This window comes from Mchenga conophoros, linkage group LG7 (genome assembly GCF_057382185.1).
Source record: "Mchenga conophoros isolate Kocher_MC1m ecotype Shallow Benthic linkage group LG7, M_conophoros_male_GT1.1, whole genome shotgun sequence".
Lineage (NCBI taxonomy): Eukaryota > Metazoa > Chordata > Actinopteri > Cichliformes > Cichlidae > Mchenga > Mchenga conophoros.
The window spans coordinates 31,385,701-31,408,267 of NC_140532.1; the positions used below are offsets into that span (position 1 = coordinate 31,385,701).

At 40.7% G+C, this 22,567-nt stretch overlaps 1 long non-coding RNA gene across 1 annotated transcript in view; it reads right to left on the minus strand.

The window, feature by feature from the left end:
- Positions 1-21,690, minus strand: part of LOC146570450 (uncharacterized) — a 35,960-nt gene extending 14,270 nt beyond the window's left edge. The window contains exon 1 of the long non-coding RNA XR_014892999.1: positions 21,569-21,690. This is a non-coding gene — a long non-coding RNA (uncharacterized LOC146570450). The remainder of the gene's footprint in view (positions 1-21,568) is intronic.
- Positions 21,691-22,567: the final 877 nt, after the last annotated feature.

Consider the following 22,567-nt stretch of genomic DNA (forward strand, 5'->3'; position numbering starts at 1 on the left):
GTTGTTAATTATTTATAGGGTAAATTATTTATAGCTAAATTGAGTCACTGAACTGGATATCTCAATCACGTTTCTGGTTTTGGAAGTTTTGCAGATTTTTTTAACTCTTCCCTTTCTGAATGAATTTGATCTAACATGATCTTTAAGCCATCACTGTCATTCATTATCTACCAGGTCACTGTTAACCCGTCTAACTGTAGATGGGTTAACTTCCCACCTGACCATCACAGAGTCTAGATACCCCTCACCCCCAACTGGTCGTGGCAGATAGCCGCTCCTCCCTGAGCCTGTTTTGAGGGTTCTTGATGTTAAAAGGGAATTTTTCCTTCCCAAGTACTTGCTCATAGAGGGTCTTTAGAATGTTGAGGTTTTCTCTGTAATATTTTAGGGTCTTTAAAACATCTTGAAGTGATTGGTTTTGATTTGGTTCTATATCAATAAAAATGAAATTAACTTTACCCAAACTTTCAGGCCCCTACTATGCGAAGGACATTTTCTACAAAACTACTTGAGCTTGGTCTTTCAAATATTTGGCTCTATGACTTTATGGATACAAACTCTCAGGTTAACTTGAAATGCCTTAATATTTGGATACCTGATCTCAGACAGCAGATGTGGAGGCCACAGTTTTGCAGGTTGGGGACTGATATTGTATTTACAGCTTACTGTTATGTTATGACAGTCCAAATCAGGTGAATGGTTTCACAGATATTAAAGCTTGAATATGGAAACAAAAACACATTTTCATCCAACTTCATTGTGATATTCCCCAGGTATGACACCACGCACAAAATCCAGATGAACCTTAGAAAAATCAAGGTCCTAATAGTATTGTATATAAAAATACCCGGGGAATATCACACTGAAGTTGCATGGAAATGTAGTTTTGTTTCCATATTCAAGATTTAATATCTGTGAAACCATTCACCTGATTTGGACTGTTCTCAATAATATGTTGTGCTTTGTGTATGAGAAGCTGTAAATAAAACGTCAGTTCCTTACCTGCACAACCATAGTTTCTATAGGCCTCTGCCACCAGTAATTGGACAGCAAGATCTTAACCTCATCCAGTATCTGTTTCTACATTGGATCTGTAAATTTCGTGGATGCAGCTTTCTTAGTCATAATATGATGAGCTGATAGTGTGAGGCCCATCACGCTAGTATTTTAATGTACAGAGTTTTGTCAAGGAGCTTTGACAGCAGAAAATAGACCAATGGATTGATCATATTCTGATTGCAACAGGTAGTTTCCCTGTCAAGACTGAACAATAATGATACAGATCACATGTTAATAGCAGGTGGAAATGGGGTCAGAGTTACCGTTTTAACTGCCTGGTGATTTCGTTTCATTTTGTCTCATATTGGCTCTTTAAAGGTTACAGACATAATAAAACGTGTTTTTTTTTTTCCTTGTTCTTGAAGGGCTGCTCCTTTGTGGATAAATGTTTCTTTTTAACAAGGCCATGAACATCACAGGATAGATCATATGTGATTGGAACGAAGTGAATCTGTGCAATAAAATGGATTCCAGCTGTCAGTGTGGCTGAGTTATTCAGGATATTTCTCCTCAGAGGGACTCATTGAAATTCAATGGGTACATTAGTTATCTGACTGTGGGCCCGGTGGCAACACAGTGTGACGCTGGCGCTGTTTTCCATTAATTTTTATCTGACTGGAAACAAGTTTTGTTTTCATAAAATTCATTTCTTTATCGACAGTTTACAGCAAAGAACGTAGCAGAAGTGGTGTGCAGATACACAAAAAAATAACACAAAGACAGGGACAGTATCTTTGGAAACACTCCAAACCTCTGCAGCTTTCACATAAAAACATCAGTGTTTCAGCCATAATCAGCCGTTGTCAGGTCAGAAGTTCCCATTCTTATCTAACACAAAACAAATACTCACTGACGTTAAACTGGAGCTCTTAGCACTTTATGGCAGTCCGTCACATTAATGAGGACATTCATGTTTCCTCCAAATGGCTCAGTGTAGAAATAACTCCCACTCGCACCCTCTTTGTAAGGGTAATTCACTTTGTTACAACTCGGTGTCCTTTCCTGCAGTGATAATAGTTTTGTATTCACCAGAAAAGCTCTGGGACCACTGTGACATAACTAAAAATGAATCACACTGGTCAACAAGCATCAGCAGTCACATGTAGAGATCCTACAGGGCTGTGCACGTTTTCTAGGGAACCAACATCAGATCAAACTCATGCCAGTAAGGATCTGATTTTACTGGACATGTCTCAGGATGTTTTTGCCCACGGGGAGTAGCACGGGGTGTCCCCCTGGGAATCTGATGCAGTTTTATCCAATTCTTTGGAGGAATACAAATCTGACCCCGCCAACTGACCCCGTAGGAGCTCCTTCGGGTATTTTTCAGAGGAGAAAATATAACCTGTTTCAGGATGGATCTTTCTATGCAGGCCTGAAAACCTGTTGAGAACTGGAAAAAACTCACAGCATACTGATTTGTTAAACTCATAGTAGACATCCAGAACAAAAAATGGAACCTTGCAGTCATCGACAGTGTTGGGCATAATGCATAATGTAATGCATTATGTAATTACATCACTATATTTTTTCAATAACCCATCACGGTACTGTACTGAATTCATCACAATCAGTGTCATTTGCAGGATCACTGAACAGCACACAGTTCCATGTGGAGTTCTGTTTACAGTAAATTCAATAAAAGAGATCATTTGAAAGAATTGTCAAGAATTATTGTAGTGCAGAGGCTGAAGTATAAACGATACAGTGATTAGATTCAGATGACGGCAAGATAGCAGAGCAGATTCCTGACAATGTTAGCAAGTAGAATTAGACCTCTAGAGTCTAGACGCTGGTGGTGGCAGCGATGAAGTAAATAGAGAATGAGACTCTCAGTGATCAGTCAGGATGTGCTGGAGATGGAGATTACACACATTGCACAAATGAGAGTCTCAAAGGCAGAACGGTGAGAGGTACTGAGATCTAAACCATATGGCCCGCAGAAGGCGAGCAAGAAAATGATCGGTTCAGAGCAATGATGACAAAACTGAGTTTGACAGCCTGGGAAGAAGAAGTAATAACAAATAGACTAGAGCTCAAATGCCCAGCAATGTAGGCAGACATGCATACAGATCCTTAAGCTTCATGAGAAGAAAACTCAACTGGTATGACCACGACATAAGACCTGAAGTACAGGACAAAAGCATTCTTCAAGGAACAGTCCAATGAAAGTGGAAAGCAGAAGAAAATAAAAAATAATGGTCCAACAACAGTGAGGAGTAGACAGGACAAAACTTCAGAAAATGAAATGTCTTCTGTTACTTCTGTTCTATTGTTGTCCAGTTTATATGGGTAGTGTCACTCTGACTCCATCAGGAATTAAGGGTCATAGCAAGACTGATACATTCTACTGGATGATCGGGGAGAAACTTATAAGCGTTTGAAAGAAGGTATGCAAATAGTGTCACAGAGTGTTTAGGTCAATATTAGGGAATATTTCACAATGCATTATTTGAAGACTTTCAGTTTTAGGCTAAAAGGTCAAAAACTGACTCAAGCCAAATTTTTAAAAGAATGTGGGATTTTATTGATCCATTCTCTTCCACTTATCCTTGTCAGGGTCAGAGGGGGCCTGGAGTCTATCCCATCTGTCTCAGGGCAAGAGGGAGTTTACACCCTGGACAGATCCCCAGTCTGTTGCAGGACTAACACATAGAGACAGACAACCATTCACACTCATGTTCACACCTTCAGTATAGGCAATCCAGAGTTACCAATTAACCTATCCCCACTAACTGCATGTCTTTGGAATGTGGGAGTAAGCTGGAGTACCCAGAGAGAACCCACGCAAACATGGGGAGAACTCCACAAAGAAAGTGGTATAAAACTCAGGGCCTTCTTGCTGTGAGGCAACAGTGCTAACCACCATGCCACCATGCTGCCTGTGGGATGTGCCAGGATATAAAATCCTGTGTGATTTAAAATATATTTCAATATAAAATCGCACAGGATTTTATATTGAAATATATTTGCTTTTCTTTTAATCAATTTTGGTATCAAGAATTAAGTTACCAATTACCAATAATTACCAATAATGACATCGTTCCTGTGGCTCTAATCGTAATGATCAAATGAAAGACATTTAGTGTCATGTATCTAATAAACTGTGTTGTAATCCTGAGGGCTCTCCTTCGTGAGCTCTCAAAAGTAGAGACAGTTTATTTTGATGAGTCTTTAAACCGCTTTGCTGTAAGCAAAAGTCAATAAACCTGTTTGTTTGATGCTTTTTGTTTTTTGTACTGGTATCTTCAGTGTTTGCACACATTTCAGTTTGCTGGTTAAAAAAGATTTCAGGTGAGCTATGGTTCAATTTCACATGGTCTACGGTTATTATTCCAACTCTTTTATGCTGTGTCGTATAGTCTTTTGTGTCTCCTTAAATAATATTACAGTTTCTACTTTTTGCGTTTACCCCAGAGTCCCTGTTGGATGTTTACCATGAGAATTACAATGGCTTTACTCTGTTAACTTTATCTCTGTGCTGTTTAGTTTGTTTGGTGTGTATATATCAGACATTTTTGGTTGCCGGTGTTGAAAATAGTGTCATGTGATGAGAGGAAAACAGCATATCAAATGATTTGATATGTGTATAACTGTACTAACAGTCTAAAATCTGTGAGTTTTGTTGTGATTTGGCGCTATATAAATAAAATTGAATTGAATTGAATTATTATGTGTGTCTGTTCGTTTGCAGCCTGACCAAGCTTGCCAGTGTTAGAAATCCAGGATGTGCTGTTAAGGTTCTCATTAGTCAGTAGCCAATAAGCATCCTCCTTTTTGACTCTGAGGAGGATCCTCATTTACTAAACATAAACATAAACTCATTAGGAAAGTGGTTGCTATAGTTCAAAAGAGCCATTTCCCATTGATTTCTGTACAAGTAGAAGTTTTTTTACCAACCAGAGAAGCTACCCCCTGCTGGGCATTCAAAAAAATTGAGATTTAAGACATTTCTTTGCATGTTGGCTTTATAAACCCCACAAGCTGTGTAAATCTTTTATATTCAGTCTGTGGTTCATCACTACCTGTTATTAATTTTATCACATGATCCATTGTTAATATCTCGGTACTGATGAGAGCAGTTTTCAAATTTCAGTTCTCTTCAAAAAGTGTGCATCATTGTCTGTAAATCCTTTGTTTTCCTCACTGTGAATCCAATCTGAATCCAGTCAACATTCAAAGCCATTATATCCGGAGAGATAATAGCACCGTGTTATAGCACTTACATGCTCTGGCTGAGGAAGGGCTGGCCATAAACACAGAAATGATGCAATGGAAACCTCGGGGATCATCCCTTTACATTCACACCATCTGATTTTTGCTGCTGAAGGAATCTGTAGGTGTCTCCTGGTTATTTCTGTCTTTCTGATTTGGTTCCTGTCCTGTCTCCCTCCTACATTCAATCACTGCCTTTGTCTCTCGCTCTCTTCCACTCTCCGCTGTGCTCTCTATGCAACGACCACGTGCAGCCTCAGGCTCTCCATTAAATCTTCATATTAGAGAGATGTCGTGCTGCCGTCACTGTAATGACTGTGGGATCTTCATTTGCTTTCAGGTCGATTCTCCACGCTTTACATCTCTCATTTTCCCCTCCATATGTTCCTCGCAGGATTTATTACCGCCTATCTGCGGCTTTCCCATATCTGCGATGCAGCCGGGGGGGGGGGGTCATTTGAAAAGTAAAAGCTGTGGCTGTGGGAGCTAATCTGCCTGTATGTTAAGGCTTAATCCACATTGATCTACAGATGAACCCAGATCAGAGGAGATTAGATAAGGCTTGCTCACCAAACAGCCACCATGCTTCCTGCGTCGCATGCAGCTCTGAAGCTCTGAAGATGTATATGAATCATGTCTCGCTGCATGAGCTTCAGCAACAGGAGCATCCGCCACTGGACATAATAATAAAAACACACCATTGTTACAAAATACAGGAAACAAAGGTCAAAGGTCAGGGAAACTGGAATTGCTGTTTTCAGTTGTAGTGGAATCAAGGGTTGGTCTTTTTCTTCTGTGTCACTGTTTTAGTGGCTTTACTGAGAGTTTTTGTGCAAAGATAAGAGGTGAGAAAAGCATCCGTTTCCCTTTTCAAGCTGCTGTGATTCAGTTTGAGCCGTTCAATAATGAATGGCATATTCTGCGTGAATGAGGCAACAGACATCCTGCTGCTCTTCACTTCAATAATAAAACAAACATCAGATGCTCTCTGTGTCAACACAACAGGCATGCTGAGCACCGCTGTGTGTGTGTGTGCAGCTGCAGGTGGCGTACTCACTTTGTCAACCACAACTGGAAATAAAACAAAACAAAACAAAAAACATACCATATATTAAGGATAATTTGTAGCATTACATGACTAAAAATAAGAAGTAAACTCTGACATTTAGTTGATGGGCAGTGAAGATTCTGAGTACGCTACAGCTCCTGATTAATCAACTTTATAACTTTATAAAGCATTAACTTTATAAGCTGATTCAAATGCTTAAACAACTTTATATGTGTGTGTATAAATATGGATAAAAAAAACCCACACACACACACCCAGCTCGCCCCTGCGGGCAGTTTTATCCTTCAAGCTCGGGTCCTCTACCAGAGGCCTGGGAGCTTGAGGGTCCTGCGCAGTATCTTAGCTGTTCCCAGGACTGCACTCTTCTGGACAGAGATCTCCGATGTTGTTCCCGGGATCTGCTGGAGCCACTCGCCAAGCTTGGGAGCCACCGCACCTAGTGCTCCGATTACCACGTGGACCACCGTTACCTTCACCCTCCACATCCTCTCGAGCTCTTCTCTGAGCCCTTGGTATTTCTCCAGCTTCTCGTGTTCCTTCGTTCTGATGTAAGAAAGAATATATATTGTATTCATTCGGAACCACTACATCAATCACTACGGCCGTCTTCTTCTGTTTGTCTACCACCACTATGTATGGCTGGTTAGCCACCACCATTTTGTTCGTCTGTATCTGGAAGTCCCACAGGATCTTAGCTCGGTCATTCTCCACCACCCTTGGGGGCTTCTCCCATTTTGACCTCGGAACTTCCAGGCCATATTCGGCACAGATGTTTCTGTATACTAGTGATGGCCAAATGAAGCTTTCTGAAGCACTGAAGCTTATATTGAAAAACGGTTCATTACTCGAAGCTTTTCAACACAGTCCTCTCTGGTGACATCTGGTGGCCAAAAATATGAAGAGCAGCTTGAATCCACAAAATAAAACCAACTGCTTCATTATGATTGCCCATTCAACTGAGTGGAATTCTGTCTGATATTGGGTCGCTGTTGTGTTGCTTTGAACGTGTATTTTTTGGTGGTTAAGAAAATGTATTTTATTTGTTTAATAAATAGTTTTGACCAGTAAACTCTCCTTGTTTAAATATGCACCATGGTGTGGTCTTTCTTTGCTTGTGACTTCTTGATGTTGGTAAATACAATAATTGAAAAATACCACGTTACATATAAAATATACATATAATAATGTACAACACATTATGGAGTATGCTTCTGCTCTGAGGTCTTGCCTCCATGCACTTATGCAATTAATCGCTAGACGGGTGTATTTATAAATAATATTATATTAGGGAAATTTTCCCAGACATATTTTTGACCTGGGGGTAGAATTGATTGTGAAATGGAAAAGGAAAATGCTTATGAACTTGCAAATTAAAATCATGATGCATTTAAGGTAACCCCTTTTTATTTTTCTTTAAAAAGAGAATTTGTTCTAGTGTGCGATGGCCGAACCTGTTCCTTTTCGTGGATATCATTTCTCCTGTCTTAAGGAAAATCCCTTCACATGGCACAGAGGAGGCTGGAGTGCAGAGAAACTGGTAGAGATGCAGTTATACATTCTACCTGGGCCCCACCAACTATCAGCTAAAGAGAATAAATAAATTAAATTGCTGCACATTTGGCAGACTAACATTTTCAGATTAATTAAACAATAAAATATATATTTTTACAACATTACATGTAAAGAGTCAAGTGGAAGTTTTTTAAGTTAAGCAACAAAGTTAAGTTATTTAATGATATTTATATTATGGAAGCAGATTTTTGACATTTTACCTTTTTCCCGTTTTCAGATATAATAAACACGCACAAAACAAAAGCAAACAGCCAGAACACAAAGCTGGAAACCCACCCGATTGACAAAAATCAACTCAAAATTCTCCCACACAACAGAACCTCCTCTATTCCTCGCTGGCTCCAAATCTCTCAGTGGAATGATCAGTGGTTCGCTATCTGTCACCATCAAAACAATCCACAAATCCCACGAATGATTCGCTTCATTATAAACCATTGAATCAGATACCGAAGCAGTTAGGTTCTAAATGAAGCTTCGGACGTCACTGATCACGTGACTCTGGCCAAACGAATCAAGCTTCGACACAGTGCTTCTGAAGCAGTGTGTTGATGTTTTTGACACACGCACCGGAGCTTCAGCTTCAAGCGGGCCATCACTACTGTATACTATGCCGGGCACTTGGTTATGGCGTTCCATGTATGCCTTGCCTGCTAGCATCTTGCACCCTGCTGTTATGTGCTGGATTGTCTCAGGGGCATCTTTACACAGCCTGCTCCTGGGGTCTTGCCTGGTGTGATATACCCCAGCCTCTATCGATCTTGTACTCAGAGCTTGTTCTTGTGCTGCCATGATTAGTGTCTCTGTGCTGTCATTCAGTCCAGTTTTGTCCAGCCACTGGTAGGATTTCTGGATATCAGACACCTCCTCTATCTGCCGGTGGTACATACCGTGCAGGGGCCTGTCCTTCCATGATGGTTCCTCGTCTCCCTCCTCTTTCTTGGGTTTCTGCTGCCTGAGGTATTCACTGAGCACTCGGTCAGTTGGGGCCATCTTCCCAATGTATTCTTGGATGTTCGTTGTCTCATCCTGGACTGTGGTGCTGACACTCACCAGTCCCCGGCTCCCTTCCTTCCGCTTAGCGTATAGCCTCAGGGTGCTGGACTTCGGGTGAAACCCTCCATGCATGGTAAGGAGCTTTCTTGTCTTGATGTCAGTGGCTTCTATCTCCTCCTTTGGCCAGCCTATTACCCCAGCAGGGTACATGATCACGGGCAGGGCGTAGGTGTTGATAGCCCGGATCTTGTTCTTACCGTTCAGCTGACTCCTCAGGACTTGCCTGACCCTCTGCAGGTACTTGGTGGTTGCAGCTTTCCTAGCGGCCTCTTCATGATTCCCATTCTCCTGCGGGGTCCCCAGGTACTTGTAACTGTCCTCTATGTCTGCAATGTTGCCTTCTGGTAGTTTGATCCCCTCCGTTCTGACTACCTTCCCTCTCTTTGTTACTATCCGACTACACTTCTCCAGCCCGAATGACATTCCGATGTCATTGCTGTATATCCTGGTGGTGTGGATCAGTGAATCGATGTCTTGTTCACTCTTGGCATACAGCTTGATGTCATCCATGTACAGGAGGTGGCTGACAACTGCTCCATTCCGTAGTTGGTATCTGTAGCCAGTCTTGTCAATTATCTCACTGAGGGGGTTAAGGCCTATGCAGAACAGCAGTGGGGACAGAGCATCTCCTTGGTAGATCCCGCACTTGATGGTGACTTGTGCTATGGGCTTGGAGTTGGCCTCTAGTGCTGTACGCCACATCCCCATTGAGTTCCTGATGAAGGCTCTTAGGGTCCTGTTGATCTTGTACAATTCTAGGCATTCCAGTATCCAGCTGTGGGGCATTGAGTCATAGGCCTTCTTGTAATCAATCCAGGCAGTGCACAGGTTGGTCAGCCTGGTCTTGCAGTTTCGGCTGACTGTTCTGTCTACCAGTAGCTGGTGTTTTGCGCCTCTGGTATTCTTGCCTATCCCTTTCTGTGCCCCACTCATGTATTGACCCATGTGCCTGTTTATCTTAGCCGCTATGATGCCTGACAGGAGCTTCCATGTGGTGCTGAGGCAGTAGTTGGAGGGGACCGGTCCCTTCTGGGGGGTCCTTGAGGATCAGGACTGTCCGGCCTTCGGTTAGCCATTCCGGGTGTCTCTCATCAACTAGCAGCTGGTTCATTTGTGCTGCCAGGCGCTTGTGGAGTGCAGTCAGCTTCTTCAGCCAGTAGGCGTGAACCATGTCAGAGCCTTGTGCTGTCCAACTCTTCATACTGGAGACCCTTTCTTGGATATCTGCCACGGTGATGGTTACTGGACCATGTTCGGGGAGGTCGCTGTGGTCTGCCCTCAGATCCACTAGCCACTGAGCATGGAGAAACTCCACACTGGTGAAAAATGAAAAAAGAGAGTGTAGGAAAGCTGAGCGCAGATGGAGAAAAATAAACCTCCAGGTTCATTATGACATCTATAAACTTCACAATTATAATTTACAACTGAGGAGTGCAAGGAGGTCCTGCTTCTCTGACATCATCACCAAAAACAGTCATGATGCTCGGGTCTTATTTTCTACAGTTGACAGGCTAACAAACCCTCCTGTGTCAGCTGAACTTTATTCGACCATGGCCTGCAATGACTTTACCAAATTCTTCACAGAAAAAATCCAAAAGATTAGACAAGCAATTGGTACATCAATAGCAGATTCAGGATATGTACTGTGTCCACCAAAAAACTGTTTAAACACCATCAATTTCACACTATTAACAGCAAAGACCTGGAGGACATCTTAGGTCAACTGAACTCCTCCTCTTGCTGTTTAGATGTCCTGCCAACAAGTTTTTTCAAAAAGGTCTCAAAGACTTTGGAGTCAGACCTGTTACAGATCTTCAACTTTTCTTTAATGTCAGGTGTGTTTCCAGAACCACTAAAAACTGCTGTAATTAAACCTATACTGAAAAAGGACAATCTTGACAAGACACAAATGAACAACTACAGGCCGATCTCAAATCTCCCATTTCTAAGTAAGATCATTGAAAAAGCAGTTTCTCAACAGCTCAATTACTTCTTAAAACAGAATAACTGCTATGATGCCTTCCAGTCAGGTTTTAGACAGAACCACACACTGAAACCACTCTGACCAAAGTGTTTAATGGCATATGTCTAAATACATACAGTGGAAAAATGTCAGTCTTAGTTTTACTGGATCTCAGTGCAGCATTTGATACAGTTGACCACAACATATTACTCAAACGACTGGAGAATTGGGCAGGTCTTTCAGGAACTGTACTAAACTGGTTCAAAACATACTTAGTAAACAGGAAATACTTTGTATCAATAGGTAACTTCACATCTGAGCAGACAAGCATCACATGTGGAGTTCCCCAAGGTTCCATCTTGGGACCCCCTCTGTTTAACATTTACATGCTCCCACTGGCACAGATTATAAAGAACAACAAAATAAACTATCATAGCTATGCAGATGACACACAAATATATATCACAATGTCACCAGGAGATCAAGGCCCTGTACAGGCTCTTGGTAAATGCATTGAGGAAATTAATGACTGGTTGTGCCACAATTTTCTCCAGCTAAACAAAAACAAAACTGAGGTAATAGTCTTTGGTGCCAAAGACAAACGATTACAGGTCACCAGGGAACTTCAATCTATACACCTAAAAACCACAAACCAGGCGAGAAATTTGGGTGTAGTGATGGATGCAGACCTAAACTTAGAAAAGCAAATTAAGACAATAACAAAATCTGCTTACTATCACCTCAAGAATATTTCAAGGATAAAAGAACTAGTCCATGCATTCATCTTTAGCAGGCTTGATTACTGTAACAGCATCTTTACAGGTCTACCTAAAAAATCAGTCAGACAACTACAGCTCATTCAGAACTCTGCTGCTCGAGTCCTCACTAAGACCAAAAAAGTGGACCACATCAGTCCAGCTCTGAGGTCTTTACACTGGCTGCCTGTCCGTCAGAGGATAGACTTTAAAGTTCTGATGCTGGTCTATGAAGCTCTGAATGGTTTAGGATCAAAATACATCAGTGACCTCCTGACCCAGTATGAACCTTCCAGATCCCTCAGGTCATCTGGATCCGGTTTTTTATCAGTTCCCAGAGTCAGAACCAGACACGGAGAAGCTGCATTCAGTTTTTATGCTCCATATATCTGGAACAAACTCCCAGAAAGCCTCAGACACTTTTAAGCTTAAATTTCAAAACTTAAATTTTAACTACTGATTTTATCTACTGTTCTGATTTTACCTACTGTTTTTTTGTTTTGTTTTTTAATCAATTTTAAATCATGCTTTTTATTTGTTTTTGTTTTTAATGTCTCTGTAAACAGTGTTGGGGAGTAACGGAATACATGTACCGCCGTTACGTATTTAGAATACAAAATATGAGTAACTGTATTCCGTTACAGTTACCGTTTAAAAAGGTGGTATTCAGAATACAGTTACTTTGTTGAAATAAATGGATTACACTGCGATACTTTCCTGTTTCATTTTGTCGCGGGTCAGGACTGTTTGGGTTTTGTTTGACAGCTACGTTCTTTCGTTCCAGGCGGCAGCGTTACGGTTGCCATGGTTACAGGGCGACGCTCTCTCTCTCTCTCTCTGCGACTGTGTGTTTCCTGGGTGAGAGAGCGCCTTTTCGTTGTTGTTGTTGTGCTAAGCTAACAGGCAGAATGCTACAAGCATAGCTCTAAAGAATGCAGCATCATGGGCAGTGTAGTCCGTGTTGCAGGGAGAATGGACTGCCATACACGTTATGTGTCTGTGAGCGCGAGGAGGGAGAAAAAGGCGAGTGGAAAGGTACGAGTTGTTATCGAGCAAAAACGGGAGCTGGAAGCATGTAAATATAATAATAACCACTTCAGCCAAGAAGAGTGCCTGACGAGCCCAGCTGTAAGTAAGCTATTAAGACTCGACTGTACACCGTGTTCGTGTTTTCCTCCGAAAACAATAAGTTCCGTTGGAGCAGTCTTTCAACGCCTCTCTCTGTCTCTCGCAAGAAAAATTGACCCACACAACAAAGTAAAGCTATTTTTCGGCTATGAGCCGACAGGGACCCCGCCGTATTAGTCAGAGGTCCCTTTACTACAGTTCAGAGTCGCGGACCTTCAGTAATAGTAATAAATCACACATTCACGTTGTTGTAAAAAGCACGATAATATATTAAGTAATCCAAAGTATTCAGAATACGTTACTCTCATTGAGTAACGTAACGGAATACGTTACAGAATACATTTTGGGGCATGTATTCTGTAACGGAATACATTTTAAAAGTAACCTTCCCAACACTGTCTGTAAAGCACTTTGAATCACCTTGTTGTTGAATTGTGCTATGTAAATAAACTTGCCTTGCCTTGCCTTTATGCGATTAATGCATTTTATACATGGTCGCTGAAATAAATAAATATAAATAGATACTAAGTCTCACTCATGTCATAACCCGGTGCCTAACACACTGTCAGCACAAGACATCTTGTAAAGACCGGAGATACAGAAACAACTTTGATCAAATTGCATTATTTTACACCTTGGAAATGAAAACAGACAGACATTACATTACCTTAGAATTCTGGATTGTTTCATTGGTTACTTTAAATATTTGTTATTATTTATTTGAAAGCAACACTTTCTGATAAATATGTACAGATTTTTCTCAGTTTTGCCTTCCATGACACCTCCTGTGCTCGTGGCCTATAGAGGTGGCAATCCCTGAGGCCGAAAAATGAAGCCAGCGACTGCAGTTCCTCTAGTGGCCACCAGATGGTGTCTCCCAAAGTGACTCGATTCACATCGACTCCCATATTAAAATATCCCATTTACAGCAGAAATAAACATATCTACAGACCACTTCAAAACAGGTCTCCGTGCATAGTTTTCCAATTCATAACAAGTACACAGATTATAGCTAATATCTGTGTTTGTGCATTGCAGTTGTACACTCTTATGTCCAACTTGCTAACTAAAGCTGTGGTTTATAATTTAGCATGCTGCACCATTTTGAGATCCAAAGACCATCATGGTGATGTTGAGGCTTTAAAATTTGGTGTCTTAAACCTGTTGCAGTAGCTATATTTTATACATTCAATGTGTGGCTATGTAGTTATGCACAAACAACATGGCTGCCTGTGGCTCACATTGATGTGTGAATGCCATATTTTCCTTTCATGCTGTATAAATTACACTGACAGGAAAGATGTCATTAAGAAATATCTATTAAGGATAAAGTAGAACTGTCCATGTTCAAAAGCATATCTATGCACAATGTGGATTTAATGTGATTTTATACATAAAATGAGGGATTTGTGTGTTTCTCTGTAGCTGTAATCTCAGGCTGTGTCTGTGCAGTTAAAAAATAGGTGGGGGTGTATTTATGTGTGTCAGTAGGAATGCAAAGGGCAGAGCAGTGAGATGGAGGAGAGGATCTTCCATTATAGATCTGACCTGAGGGGTCACACACACACACACACACACACACACACACACACACACACACACACACACTGAGCTGAGAGAAGTTGACCATTAGTTTCCTCCCCATCACTCCACCTGCTGACTGCAACTGTCTCGCTCTGATTTATTTCCTCTTATTGACTGTCTGCTCGTGTGTCTGTTTGTCTTCCACCGCAGAGCAAATCTTCCCTCTGAAATCAGCCATTTGCTCCTCTATGATGCTGTTTTGAGTCTCGTGATCATCTCGACTGGCAGCTGACCTTCTCCTGTGCCGATGCTGATCTTGTTGAAGTTACCTTTTGCTGGTGTCATGCAGTTGATAATCCTCTCTGAGGATCCCCGAAGCAACACTAAACAAGGTGAGTCTCCTCCTTAGTTCGTTATGATCTCTCTGAGGACATGGTTGGAGGAGCTCGTGGTGGTGCCCACGCCCATGTCTCATTTAGCTGGGGTTACACCAACATCAGTCTCTCTGACAAGCTTAAATGGGAGGTTTCAGTCAATATTCTCAGATAAATGAATCCCTTTCACTGTCTACTAAGCAGTAACTACACCAACATTGAAACTGAGAAGAAGAGGATTTAGCTCAATTTTACGTTTGAAAACCAACACAATCCGATTGTTAAGTGATGACGTGAGGAATCCTACTTCCGGGCCTAAAGTAGTCTGCGTTTAATATGGCTTTTGTGTTATTAACATGTTTAATGTTTTGTATTTTCTTCTATTTAATCTCAAAAAGCTCCTAAAGCAGTCAGTGATCACTGTTGACCTCCCTCGGCTTTTATTACCGCTAACTATTTATTTAAGCTCAGTTTTTAAAACCTTAGGATGTAACTACAGCCCAGCCCATGCAGCAGTATATGAATGACTAACCTCATATGTGGACGGATTATCTCAGTTGTTCTCCTGGCTGAAGTTTGGTCCTTTTACAGCATCCTGCCATGCGATTACATTTGTTCCTGACCACCGAGAACACGTTAACTTTTATCGAGTGGAAAAAAAGTTAGCTGTTTATATTATGCTAACATAGCTGTGTCGCTAGCGGTCACGTAGCACATCATTATATACCAGCTAGATCATTTTATTAAAGATGAAAGACTTTAGACAGTTTTCAACTCTCAGTAATGCCATAGTGATCGTTTGATATATGAACCTGCAGCGGAGTTTAGGTCCAGACACGGCTAGTGACGTCAGACTGAACAACCGGATTACTGCTGCTTCTTCATATATATGTAACCATCAACAAACAGAAAACCAAGCATTTATTCAGTTGATCAGTTTTTAGATCACTATGTGCTTGAGGAGGTGTTACTCTTCCACATCAAAAGGAGCCAGTTGAGGTGATCTGGCAATACTAGGGTGCCTCCTGGGTGCCACCTAAGTGAGGAGTTTTGGGATGTCCTACCATGAGGAGGCTCTCGGGCAGATCCAGGAGACACTGGAAAGATTAAATATGTCACCTGGCGCAGGAACACCTGAGGAGAAGGAGGTCTGGGCATCCCAGTTTAGACTGCAGCCCCTGCAACCCAGACCCAAATAAACACTAGAAAATGGATGGATGAAAGAAATGTAAAAGTCAGATTTTGGTCTTAATATTTCAATTTGGACTAAATATTTGGAGTTAATATTTTACTTTGTAGTGCAGTTTGCTCATATATTAATATATCCAAGATTTTAACAGTGGCCCTCATTTAAAGCCCTGTGGAACCTGCTGTTGCTGAATGTGAAAAACATCTTATTGTCAGAACTTATTATTAAACAGTAAGAAGAAGAAGAAGCAGCTGATAAACACTTACTTTTTCCAAGTATAGGGCAATGTTTAGGAATATGTTTGATCTTCTATATTTATTATTGTTTTAAGAATAGAGGTATCTGGTCCTGAGAATAGCATTATAGGTTGCTTGCATTTATTGGTCACTTTCTAGAATTTCTCTTAGACTCAGCCAAATGTAAGCTTCACAAGTTTCTGACAGCTTGTGATTCGTGTTTTTTTTTTTTTTTGTTAACGTATAATCAAAGTTGTCTTTTGACGTCTTAACTACAGAAATGGAACAGGAGCTGCATCATCTGTCAAGCAGCCAAGAATTACTGCTGTCACTGATGATCGGGGCCTCAAAGAGAGGAAAAAAAGACTGACGAGAGCGTATGACAGCAGTGTAACTTATACATAAATGGTAAATGGCCTGTATTTATATAGCGCTTTACTAGTCCCTAAGGACCCCAAAGCGCTTTACATATCCAGTCATCCACCCATTCACACACACATTCACACACTGGTGATGGCAAGCTACATTGTAGCCACAGCCACCCTGGGGCGCACTGACAGAGGCGAGGCTGCCAGACACTGGCGCCACCAGGCCCTCTGACCACCACCAGTAGGCAACGGGTGAAGTGTCTTGCCCAAGGACACAACGACCGAGACTGTCCAAGCCGGGGCTCGAACCGGCAACCTTCCGATTACTAGGCGAACTCCCAACTCTTGAGCCACGATCGCCCCACTGGAAGCTGGAAAAATGTGGAATTTATTTTAGTGCTCAACTTTTTCATATTTGACATTTAGGGCTTTAAACTAACAGAATCTAGGGGGGAAGTTTCCCCAGCAGAATGAGTTTGAAGGACCTCAAAGAGCGGAAAAAAAGACTGACGAGAGCGTATGACAGCAGTGTAACTTATACATAAGCTGGAAAAATGTGGAATTTTTTTTTTGTGCTCAACTTTTTCATATTTTACATTTAGGGCTTTAAACTAACAGAATCTAGGGGGAAAGTTTCCCCAGCAGAATGAGTTTGAAGGACCTCAAAGAGCGGAAAAAAAGACTGACGAGAGTGTATGACAGCAGTGTAACTTATACATAAGCTGGAAAAATGTGGAATTTTTTTTTTGTGCTCAACTTTTTCATATTTTACATTTAGGGCTTTAAACTAACAGCCTCTAGGGGGAAAGTTTCCCAGCAGAATGAGTTTGAAGGGCTTTTAAGCATACATATGTGGACAAAAGTGACCCTTGTTTGCCGAGCTGCAGTTGGGTAAAGTTGTTGCATTATACTGTGATGTTTTAGACATGAGTTTGCTTCAATCAGCCATCTTTGTGGACAAAGATAAAAAGTTTTTTACATTGTCATCAATCGTGGTTGGAGCAGCAACACAGTCAACAAATCAGCCTTTTAATTACAATAATAAACGTACTGCACCCCCTGATTTGTCAGTCCTAAGATGACAGCAGTGCAGAATAAACCCTGACTGCGTTCATGACATGATGTGTCCAAACAAATGAACACAAGACAAGTCGAAACATCACGTTTTCTCCACCAAAAGTGGCCCACGAACATCACAGAGAGCGTGAAAGTTTACATGCTTAAACTGATGAAGGTTCACATTCCTCCAACCCCAACCTCCGATCTGTAAGTGATTATTAATGAGTCTCATTACAATCTTATCTAGGCATCATGAACAACTCACAGGAGCTAAAGTTGTGTTTGTTGCCTTCAGCAGTTTGTAAGAGTCTTTCCTTTTATTGTTTCACGTACCGTCACCATCATTGGGTTCTATGCACATGGCCTGATGGTGGTAACAAATCCAGCAGTATCCCATATGGAAAAGATATATATATATATATATATATATATATATATATATATATATATATATATATATATATAAATCTTATAAAGTTTGTATCTGTCTTGTGTGAAACTTGTATGAAAAGCATACAAGAGTGAAAGCAGATATAAGATCCCTTGGTGGCTGTAGCTCAGGTGGCAGAGCAGGTCAGCCACTAATCAGAAGGTTGGTGGTTCGATCCCAGGCTGCCTCCTGGCTGTGTGCCAAATATCCTTGGGCAAGATACTAACCCCATGTTGCCTACTGGTGGTGGTCAGAGAGCCCGGTGGCGCCAGTGTCCGGCAGCCTCGCCTCTGTCAGTGCGCCCCAGGGCAGCTGTGGCTACAATGTAGCTTGCCATTGCTAATGTGTGGGTGAATGACTGAATGTAGTGTAAAGCGTTTTGAGGTCCTTAGGGACTGAGTAAAAGCGCTATACAAACGCAGGCCATTGAAAAATTATATAAATGAAACTTGGATGTTTTGGATACTTCCTAAAACAATATATGAAAGTAATGAGAAAGTGGCCACTTTCATGAGTAAATCATATAAGCCTTATATGATTCACTATATGAAGCAAGCTAAAGCTGATGCAAGTCTTTTATACGTTTTTCCTATTTCTTTTCCATATGGGTATATTCAAACCATGCTCATATGAATGAACTCTGAGAAAACAATTCTTCTTGACTGACCTGTTTCAAGGACTTGATGTCACATCACTCTGGTTTGGAGTGTGTTTTTGGTTTGAAATGAATTTAAACGTTGTCTTAATGTTATTAAAGCTAACTTGGCAACACTGAGGTTTAAATAAGTGAGATACAAAGATGGAGAGTTGGTTTGTGCCTTTTTGGAGCTAATTTTTTTTCCAGCCTACATACTTTATCTTTCTTTTCAAATGTGCTGCGGCTTAACAAAAACAAAAGCAAACAGAAACATGTTGCAAAATCAGACAAAACACAGTAAAAATGGAAAAAACAGCAAAAAAAAAAAAGAGAAAAAAATATGAAACAAAACGGAAGATTTCTGGGGAAACAATAGGAAACAACGACACAAAACTCTGTTGTGTCGTTGTGCTTTTTCAACATTTTTCTTTTTGTTGGCGTTTCTTGAGCTGCTGTTGGTTGGCCTTTCAGGACCACCATACGTCATTAATTAAGACTCAGCAGAATCTGAAGGATTATAATCGAGTGTTTTATTAGATTCTGATAAACGTTTTAAACTTTTCATTCTTTCACCTGTTGACTAATAATGGTGAAATATAAAAAATAATTCAAAAGTAGACCTAGTCTGCATGCAAGTCTGATGTAAATACAAATAGAAAGACTTTAAGGATCATGTTATTACTTGCAGAAGAGGAAAGTTGTTAAGAAATTGTTTCAGCGCATTATTATCGGTGTGCTGAATAACTGAAGCATCATTTAAACTGTTGAATCTGAAGTCACATATCTCCCAATTTGAATTCAGAGCTTTTTGGTCTGTTTAATAAATAATATATCACTTACTGATTCATAAGAAATTAAATTGGTATAAAGATCAAGTTACTTGCTGATATCCTGCTTGCCTGTGTTTCTACCTCTGCTTTCTCGCTTAGTTTGACACTTTTAAATAAAAAACTCATATCCAGTTTTTCTCACCAAAAATCTTTTCATCTCTGAGGTCTAATCTTTTCTGCATTCACATAAATACATTTTTGAAGGATTTTTAATACTTTGTTCCTTTTTATCCAGCGACCTTTCATTGCTCTCTTGCTGTGAGTGATGCTTACCTTTCTAAAGAAAATCACAATATAAAAGCACCTGACCTGAAACTTAATAATATGGAAGTATCGACACACAAATCCAATTTAACAGTGTGATTTCATCCTACTTTTAGTTTTGTTATCAAAAAAACATCTTAAGTTGTCTGATGTTGATTTTAAGTGACCACAGCCGCGTGTAGAATATGTCAGGGGCTAGTTTTAAGTCTTCATTAAAGATTGTGGCATCAAAGATGGACCCGACCACATATTTGCACTCTACACAGACTTTACTTCCAGTTGTTGTTCTTTCTACAGGCTTGCAGCTTTTCAGCTCCCAGCTGAATACACAATACAACAACTACAACTGGAGCCAGCACCAACTTATGAGCTGAATGAGCTCAGGTGTATCAGCCTTCCCCACAGCCAGACCATGAACCATGCCCCGCCGCACAGATCCATACATTTTCTTAATCCAGCTCAGGGCTGTGCAGAGAGGTTTAAAGGGGCGGGTGCTCAAAGTTAAAAAGGGGCACATTGAACCAGGCTGAATAACAACAACACACATTCATCAAGAATCTAATATGGGCAACAAGGCAAAGCAAACGTAGCTGATGCTTTACCTGATGGGTACAATGTTGCTGTTGAGGGGTTGCTGTGGATAGTGCTGGAGGGCAGGGCTGTGTTGATCTGAGACTGTAAACATTCAAAAGTCCATAGGAGAGATGGTAGCTGATTAAACAAGTGTCATGAGATAATAACAAAATGCAAAGATTGGTGACAGCACTTGGAACCATAAGGCAACAAAAAACTGTGAGAAATAATTTAGGCTCTGCCTGTGATTCACTCTTTGCTTCTCTTCTTCCTTCCATCCCATCATTTCATATATCACTCTCCACTTGCTGTCTATCTGAGAACAAGGCACAACTTGCTATTGCAATAAACTATAATCTAATTATCCACACCTAACAACTCTTGCACTTAATCTAAATGATGACAGAAAAATGTCATAGCCCTGCCTTTAGTAGCCTCACACAGCTCCTACTGTTTCCTCCTCATGTCCTTACCAGGCATGTCTGGGCAATGTTATATCATGAGTAATATTTTTTTAAATCCAGCTAAATAAAACACACACATGCATGCACACACACTGACATTTTAGATCTTCAGAATACTGTATATACTATGGGCATCATGGTGCTGATCCAGAATCTTTTTTTTATTATTATTTATTACTAGAGCTACAATAATAAAGCAATGAGGAGGGGGAAGTAATAAATATGAAATAATGTCATTATGATGATTCCATTTGTTTCACTATCCACTCTGTGCAGGGGCAAAGCTTATTACATTTTTAAACTGTAGAGATACAATCATTTTACTGCTGTAAAATCCAAATTTTGTCTTATTTAAAATATAAATCTAATATAATCTGCTTCTTAATGTATGTTCTTTAAAATACAGTGTGTTTTAATATATTATAATTATAATAATGCATAATTATGTGGACATGCATATTAGATCGTTTTTTAGTGAAATATAATCCCTCCAGAAAGGCAGGAAAAGCCCTGTAACTTGCTTTAAAACGAAATATGTTTCTAAATACTTTAAAACTAAATATGTTCCCTAAAACGGTGACAGAGCTACAGACCCATGACAGCCTTACACAGGTAGCCAGCAGCTATGACCAGCACTACTTGTGCAGTTAATAAAAGGACAGGTAATGTTTGTCACGCTGTTGCACACACAGCACGCTCGTTTGTTTCAGTTCGTCAGTTGCAACAAGACAGCTTACCAACGTGTACGTAATAAGCTAATACTCCTGTGTGCTATACACTACAGTGTACGCTGTACACCTACTTACTGGTTTTGTCGCATCAGTCTGTGTCTCTGAGTTAACTTGTGTTTCTCCTACAGCTCCGGACCGCAAAAAATGCGCGTGCTCTTTGTGAGCTCGTTCCCGGCTCGTAACCAGCGCGTTCTGCCGTCAAGGGCGATCATTGGTTAAATCTGATCATGTGACTGATGCAAGCCAGATCCTTTTATTTAGCAAAACTGTGATTAATAGTTAAATATTATTGTTGAGGGGCACAGACAAGACTCTGCACGCACACACACATTAAAAAATTTTTTTTTTTAAAAACTTTTTTTAAAAAGTTGCCTCAACAAAAGGGCACCTTGGGCACCCATCAGGAAAGGGGCGGGTGCTCAAGCCCCTCTAGCCCCCCCCCCCACCCCCCCCTCTGCACGTGCCTGATCCAGCCTGATACTTATCCTTATCCACTTATCCAACTCACGGTCAAGGTGAGAGAACCTGTGGTCTGGAAGATATCCCAGCAATTATTAAACAGTGTGACATTCATTTTGTAAATTATAGTCCCATTTAGAAGATAAATGATGACATGTACCCAAAAAACCATGACTAATTTCAGTGTGTTTCATTACAGAATCATTTTAGATTCAGAAAATGATCTTCAGCTTTTGGTACTAATCAACACTGAAGAGTTAGCAGCTTAGTTTTATCAGTAGATATGTTTAGTTATGGTCATCCCATATGGAAAAGATATACCGTAATTGTCGGGCTATAAGCCGCTACTTTTTGCACAAGCTTTGAACCCTGCGGCTTTTAGTCAGGTGCGGCTTTTCTATGGATTGTCCATGATTTTTGACATATCGTAAGACGATTTGTTTTGTTTGTTCCGCTGTTGTACGGCACTACGTTGCCTGGTGGAAGGGCATGTGATCAGACACACAGTATCGGGGTTAAAGAGTGGTATGTTGGTCACATGTCCATCCGCCAGGCAACATAGTGCCGTACAAGTAGCGCGAAAAACAAACTTCAAAGTAGCGCTATGCGTTCAGC